Source organism: Anser anser (assembly GCF_964211835.1).
Source record: "Anser anser genome assembly, chromosome: Z".
NCBI classification, from domain to species: domain Eukaryota; kingdom Metazoa; phylum Chordata; class Aves; order Anseriformes; family Anatidae; genus Anser; species Anser anser.
In genome coordinates this window covers 38,880,173-38,888,341 of record NC_139723.1, presented here as the reverse complement: position 1 = coordinate 38,888,341, position 8,169 = coordinate 38,880,173, and positions in this window count along the sequence as shown.

Genomic DNA, 8,169 nt, shown 5'->3' with positions numbered 1-8,169 from the left:
CAACCCTTCAAGCCAGATGGTAAAGGAACTCAAGTAAGAGAGCTTTTGCCACGCCTTAAAGGCATTGAGGTTTTTTGGGCTTGCTTCCTTCTTGTGACATTTTGGATACAAAAGGGAAGAGTCCAGCGCAAAGTTTACCAAACAAAGCCCTGAGAGCTCTGTGCATATCATAGTTTTGGTAACAGCAGCATGAGACAGAACATTTGGTACATTGTACATTCTTAGTTCGGATCCACGTACTTTAATAATGGCTTAGGAAACTAGACCAGTTGGTTTTGCTAGCAGCTTATGCCTTACTTTGTAATTTACACAGTGAGAATAACGAGATGATAAACCCTATGATTATTTTCTTAACTATACATCATATTTTGTTCAGTAAGACATGACTTTAACCTGGGGTCTGAAAGACTAATCTGTGAGCAGAACTCTCTAATTAAAATATACTCTTATTTATAATGTACTCTTAATATTCCCTAAATCTTTAACTGACAATTGAAATGCCTTTTGATAATAATACAGGCTATTTTATCTAGTTTTCTCTTTCTCTAGAAACATCTGTGAAACAGAAGGGATGAGACTTTCTCTTAAAAATTGTGGGAACACATAAAATATACAGTACACTTCCTGTTATAGAAGCCTATTTATTAGTCTAAATACTTGTGCAATATTTGGCAAATGATCAAAACTAGTTTCTCCTGATGTGTTTACAATGTTCTAAATTAAAAGCAAAGCCCATTTTCAAGTGACATTTGTCATACAAACTGAAATGTTTCTCTCATGCTGCATGTGGTTATACTTTCTGCTTGACGGGATAAGCTCCAAATGTTGAGCACGAAGCTTGCAGGAAAGTTCTTGTGAGAATTCAAGTTGCCATCTAGCAATTCTTCTTGTAAGAAGAACCAAAGGAGTCTTTTCCCCAGTGTAGGATTTTTTTTCTATGACTGTATGTTTACTTAACTTTCTGCCTGATGCTGTACTTAATCAGCTACACTGAGAGAAATTCTTTTGATTTCATTGCATATTCTGTTGCTCTTTACCCCGTTTTAATGTTCTTTCCCATAACCTTTGAGTGGTAAAATGCTCACAGACAAGAGCAGAAGAGCTCCCATTTCTCTAGTGAATGCTTCAGAAATGTACTAAGGCATAAATTTAGCAGAAGTTTTGAACGGACACTGTCTTCTGCATCAAACTGTGAAAAAGTAGCTTGCAGTGCAACAGACATACACTGTAAGTGTTATAAAAATTACTCAGCACCATACACAAAACATTTTCTTTTCAACTCAGGTTCAGAACCTGTTGTACAAACCTGTTTATTAATTACCATTATTTCTTCCTAAGGGTATTTGACAAGTTCTGAAAGAAAACCGGGTCAGTTTGTAACAGCAGCTTTTGAATGTATTGCACTATTACATGTGTACTCAAAACTCGTGCAACACTTAACACGTTGCACAGGAAAAATGTGCTTGGGTCATGTTTCACGTTATAAATAGATAGATAGGCAAACATATACGCTGTATCATTTCCAAGAAAAACACTTCATATTCCAGTAACCTGTCTCTCTTTTCATACCTCAGATTTAGTAATCTCTTTACTGAGTTGCAGACTATTCTTGGACTTTTAGACATCCTTGAATTTAAATAAAAATTATTGGGATCTGTAGTTTTTTTTCTTCATTTTTCTTTACCTGAGTGATTTAATAACCATGAGTGATCCAAGCTGAAATTCAAATTAGGGAATCTGCTGCAGTTCAGGAAGAACCACCATTTGCCATGCACAGACAACTGCCCTGTGTATATTTTAGCACCGAAGCTTCAGCTGACTCAGGGATACTTGGAAAGAGAGTGAGTTAAAAAAAAAAAAAAAAAAAAAAAAAAAAGGTGTTTAAGTGCAGTATTTTTTTTTTAATTGGATTGTTTGGTGTCCCAACCCTTTCCTACCTCTCAAAGAAGCACATTTGCTTACTGCTGTAAAGGCTTTAAGTGGCAAACATAGATTTATTTATTTATTTATTTTTCCTGCAAAGAAACTACATATTTTTGGAGCAAAACATCGCATCTTCAGATATGGTAGAGAAAACATTTAACAAAGCTGAAGCTGACAAACCAGGAAGATTATACAGAAAACCAAATTCTGTAAAATAAAATTAAACAAACAAACAAGCAAACAGAAAACCACCCTCCTGTAATAAATAAAAAGCATGGCCTGAGCTATCAAGCCACAGTTACATAACTGAGAATACCCTGACTGTTGTTGTTTTGCCTCTTGATATTCTTCCAATTGCCAATGTCTCTTTTACAGTGCACAAAAAGATTCTTCCATTGCAAAATGAGGTCCTCGCTGGAGGCTGGATTCCTTTTCCTACATGTCGAGTAAAAAAATGTTGCCAGAAAATTTATGCCAAATTAAAGGCACAGTAAGGTAGTAGAGCTGAGATTAGCTCACTTCATAGGAGTCATGAAAAAAATGTAGACGGCAGGCATCCTGTGTATACAAGTATACACGTAATACTCAAATTAATTCAAACTATTCAAATAGACAAAGTCCTGCACCTGGGGAGGACAACAACCCCAGGCACCAGTAAATGCTGGGGGTCACCCACCTGGAAAGCAGCTCTGCAGTAAAGGCTCCCAGGGGCCCTGATGGACACCACGTTGAACATGGCCAAGGAGAGTGTCCTGGCCACAAAGAAGGCTGACAGAAGGGCAGGCTGCAGTGTGCAAAACATCACCAGCAGGTCGAGGCAGGTGATCCTTCCCCTCTCCTCACCACTGCTGCTCAGGCCACCCCTGGAGGACTGCGTCCAGCTGTGGGCTCCCCTCTAGGAGCAAGACACGGACATACTGGAGAGAGTGCAGCAAAGGGCCACAGAGATGGCAAAGGGCCTGCTGGAGCGTCTCTCCTGCATAGAAGAGCTGGGAGAGCTGGAACTGTCCAGCCTGGAGAAGGGAAGGCTCAGGGAGGACCTCACCAGCATGTAGAAACACCAGGAGGAAGGGGGCAAAGAGTACGGAGCCAGGCTCTTCCCAGCTGTGCTCAGTGATGGGAGAAGAAGCAGTGGACACAAAGAGCAACACAGAACTTTCCTCCTGAGCATCAGGGAGCCCTTCTTTACTGAGGGTCTGACTGAGCATGGGCACAGGTTGCCCGGAGTGGCTGTGGTGTCTGCCTCCTTGGAGCTCTTCTAAAGCCACCTGGACATGGTCTTGGGCAACATGCTCTGTGTGTCCCTGCTTGAGCGGGGGGTGTGGTTGACAAGATGGCCTCCAGAGGTCCCTTCCAGCCTCAGCCATTCTGTGACTCTGTGGCTGCAGCACTCTCCTGCAAAGCTGTTGAGTTTCCGCCAACCAAAAAAGATCTCCGTGAGCAACTGGCCCTGCCCAGAGCACTGGGGAGTGGGGCAGCTGGGCTGGCGCTAAGAAAAGAATGGTCAGCTTGGCTGCAGGCCTCCAAGAGTTCAGTCTTCACCAAGCAAAGGTCTCTCCAGGTGCAGTGAGGTGCGCAGGCCAGGCCGTCCGCCATGTCTTTTGAATGCTGTTGCCACTGGCGTGTGCTCAGGACTCAGATGCACCTGGCGCACGCAGAATGAAAAGGGAGGCAGAGATGCCTGGCTTTCTGCAGCTGGGAGGAAGAAGCAGGTCGTGGCTCTTGGTACCTATTGCATGGGAGAGAGATGAGGGAGGCAGGCTGTTTGAGGCTGCCTGCTGTCCCCCACTCTCCCAGGAGGAAACCTCCATCAGTGACCACCACTGGCAGAGCAATTCTGAGCAGGGAAGTGTCGTGGGTTTAGTGGCAAGGTTTTGGAAGCAGAGAGGAGCTGCACGGGGGGCTTCTGCGAGGAGAGACTGTGAGCTGACCCCCATGTCAGACACAGCTGCTTCCAGCCGGCTCCAAAAGGGACCCACTGCCAGCCAGAGCTGAGCCAACGAGCAATACTGATGGCACCTCTCAAGTGGTGCCAGGGGAGATTTAGATTGCATCTGTGGAAGAGTTTCTTCAGGGAGAGGGTGGTCAAGCGTTGGAACGGGCTGCCCAGGGAAGTGGCCGAGTCCCCATCCCTAGAGGTATTGAAGAGTCATGCAGCTGGGGCACTAAGGGACACGGTTCGGCCATGGGACTCGGCAGGTCAGGTTGACGGCTGCGCCTGATGACCTTGAAGGTCTTTTCCAGCTTAGATGGTTCTGTGATCCTACACCATGTTTCAGCAAGAATAAAAAGTGCTGCACCGCTGCTGTGAGAGGGAGGAGTGAGAAAGATGTGAGAGAAACAACCCTGTAGACACCAAGATCAGTGAAGAAGGAGGGGGAGGAGGTGCTCCAGGCACCGCAGCTGGGGATTCCCCTGCAGCCCGTGGAGAGGACCATGGTGAAGCAGGTAGTTCCTACAGCCCTTGGAAGACAACGTTGGAACTGATAGCCATGCAGCAGCCCGTGGAGGACCCCACACTGGAGCAGGAGGCTGCGCCTTGCAGGAAGCTGCAGACCATGAAGAGCCCACGCAGGAGCAGGCTCTTGGTGGGGATGGCAGCATGAGGAGAGGAGCCCATGCAGGATCAGGCAGTCTGGTGGGAACCGCATCCCCTGGGGGACCCAGCTGGAGCAGCCCATTCCCGAAGGACTGCACCCCATGGTATGGACCCACGATGGAGCACCTCTTGAAGAACTGCAGCCCGTGGGAAGCCCAAGTTAGGTTAACTGGTGCAGAACCTGTATCCACTAGGAGAGACCCCATGCTGGAGCAGGGGAAGGGCGTGAGGAGGAAGGAGCAGCAGAGACAAAGCCTGATGGACTGACTGCAACTCCCACTCCCCATCCTCTTGCACCACTCGGCACAGGGAGGAGCTTGAAGAACCGGGAGTGAGATTGAGCCTGGGAAGTAGAGGGGTGGGGGAAGCTGTTTCTAGTGCACTGTTGGTGTTGGGTTTTTTTGTTTGTTTTTTTTTTTTTTTTTGTTTGTTTTTTCAGTTCTCACTGCCCTGCTCTGTTAACAAGTGGCTATAAATTACAAGAATCTTCCCCAAGCTGAGCCTCATTTGCCCATGATGGTAACTGGTGAGCGATCTGCACGTCCTTATGCCAGACAAGGTCTATCCACCACGGGAAGAAAAGGGAAGTGAGGTCTTGCTGGTGCTTGCTCGTTCTGCAAGCCCGTGTCCCCCCAGGCAAGACAGCACAAGTGCTGCTGCGGGAGGCCAAGCTCTGTGTGGCCAGGTGCCCTGACTGAGGCACCGCAGGGCCTGGCCAACTGCGCTCGCAGGACTTCTCCCTCTGCTCTTGCACAGCCTTCTCTGCCCTCATTTGTCCTGCCTGGGGCCTGGACCTGAGCGCTCTGAGTATATTGTGCCCCAGAGCCCTCTGCCGGACCCTCTGCTCCTGCAGGGAACCTCTTCCCTTTCTTGAACACCATGGGGCCCGGCCCTATCGACTTTGGGGGCCTCTTTGCACTGAGACAAGCACCTCTTGAGTTGGGTCCTTTGCTCTTGCTGGACCTCTTTCCCCTGACTTGAGTCCCACCACTCCTGGCACCACGGTTTAGTAGGGCTTCCTTTGCCTATGTCAAGCGCCATGGCGCTTGGCCCTCTGCTCTTGCAGGGCTCCAGAGGCCCAATCCAAGCCCCATGGGCCTGGCCTTGGTCTTTGAGGGCTTCCTTCCCCTCCCTTGAGCACCATGGGGCCTGGCCTTGAGACCCGTTTCCCCCACTTTGAGGGCTATAGGCCCTGTGCCCTGCGCTGAGCTCCACAGAGAGGGGACGTGTGCTTTCGCGGGGGCTCTGTGTCCTGAGGAGAGAGCGCTCCGTAGGGCTGAGCCTTCTGCATCTCTAGGCCCTCTGTGCCTTGCTTCGGCTGCCATGGGCTCATTTGGGAAACTTGGCTGCATTTCACGCTGCCGACGCTTTCCCTCCCGGGACTTCCCCATGTGTCCCTTCGCAGGCTTGTGACCCTTGTGCTCTGGGCTGGGCCTGCTCAGGTCTTGAAAACCTCCATGCTCAGGGATGCCTCCACCCGGCTGGACAACCCACTCTGGTGCTCTGTGTGCCTCACGGGACTTTTCATTTTTCCTTATCTGCAGCCTGAACCTCTCCAGTCCCAGCTGATGCCGCTTGTCTCTGCTCCTGCCACCAGGCACTGCTGGGAAGAGCCTGTCCCCATCCCTGTCATCCCTTCCCACAGGCACCAGGCAGTGCTGTTAGGTGCCCCTAAGCCTTCTCTGGTCCGTGCTGAGCCGGCCCTGGCCCCACACACCCTCCTCACAGGGCGAGTGCTCCAGCCCCACTGCATCAGGGGCCTCTCCTGAACCCCTCCGGCTTGTTGACATCTCTCCCACCCAGGACCCCAAGGAGGACGAGCGCTGAGCAGAGCAGATCACCCCAGAGAGGGGTGAAAGACAGGAAAAAAACCCTGACAACAAGTCAAGGGCTGCCTTTGGCTAGGCATGGGAAGAACCAGCAGCAGAGCTGGAGGGTGGGGAGAGCTTGTGGGACTGTGTGGTGCTTTCTCAAAGGCAGGTGTGAGGTTTTATTGATTTTCTATTTTATTTTATTTTATTTTTTATTTATTTATTTTTTATTATATATATATATTATATATAATATATATTATATATATATATTATTTTTATTATATATTTATTATATTTATTTTTTATTTTTTATTTTATTTATTTATCTTCCTGCAAAGAAGAGCTGGGAGAGCTGGAACTGTCCAGCCTGGAGAAGGGAAGGCTCAGGGAGGACCTCACCAGCATGTAGAAACACCAGGAGGAAGGGGGCAAAGAGTACGGAACCAGGCTCTTCCCAGCTGTGCCCATTGAAGGGAGAAGAGGCAATGGACACAAAGAGCAACACAGAAGGTTCTTCTAAGCATCAGGGAGCCCTTCTTTACTGAGAGGGCTGACTGAGCATGGGCACAGGTTGCCCAGAGCAGCTGTGGTGTCTGCCTCCTTGGAGCTCTTCTAAAGCCACCTGGACATGGTCTTGGGCAACCTGCTCTGGGTGTCCATGCTTGAGCAGGGCGGGGTTGACAAGATGGCCTCCAGAGGTCCCTTTCAACATCAACTATACTGTGAAACTGATATTAAGTGTCAAGGTCTGGAATGCGGTAGTAAAATAGGAAATAAAGTTTCTTTAGGCTCAGCACTAAGTCCCTTCCCTTCCTCTTCCCCTTCCCTTTTTCCTTCCCCTTTCCCTTTCCCTTCTCCTCTTTCCCCTTCTCCTCTTTCCCCTTCCCCTCTTTCCCTCTCCCTCTCCCTCTCCCTTTCCCTTTCCCTTTCCCTTTCCCTTTCCCTTTCCCTTTCCCTTTCCCTTTCCCTTTCCCTTTCCCTTTCCCTTTCCCTTTCCCTTTCCCTTTCCCTTTCCCTTTCCCTTCTATAACTATTTTAAAAATTAGAAACTCCTTTATTCTTAGATACCCATAAATTATGCTTTTTCAGGAAAGGCAGACAAATACAGTAAAGATTCAGGGTACTGAAGAAAGAAACATTTAAAATTGGTCAAAGATACTGAAGACAAGAGAACTGGCCTGGGCTAATTTGAGATTTTAGTAATGAGTTCATGGGACTGAACTAATGACCCTGCAATTTCCTTATTTTAGGAGATAGCTTCAATGACTTATGGAAAGTTTTGGCATCTGGAATCTGAGCTAACTGCAGTGGATGGGAAAATGAAACAACTTTTACTAGATCACTACTGTTACTGGGGGATGCTTTCTGAGATCTGCCCATGGGAATGGGCAGGAGGGGAAAACATCTTAGTCAACAACTGGGGGATATGCAGTAATCACTCTGAGGAGCAGCAGCATATTTTAGGTTTTGGTTACTATGATACGCTCCAATGCTCTTTTAGGAAAAAAGTCCACTTCAGCCACATTACAAAGACATGGTGTAGAGAGAGGAGACTCTGGCATGTAGTCTCTGGAATCTCTCTGTAATCTCCCAGGGCCACACATGAACAGAAAGAGTCTCTTTTTTAAGGAGCATTATCTCATGAATTTTATATGAGCAGGATATCAGAAGAAAAATAATTATTAACAGACACTGCAAACTTGCGTGGAATCAAGCTAGTGAGTGAAAGAATCAGATTAGCAAGTGTCATACAGACAGATTGTAATAGATTAGTGATAAAATGGCTCCAGCAGGCTCACAGGCTTTTCTTACTACACAAATTCATTATATCAC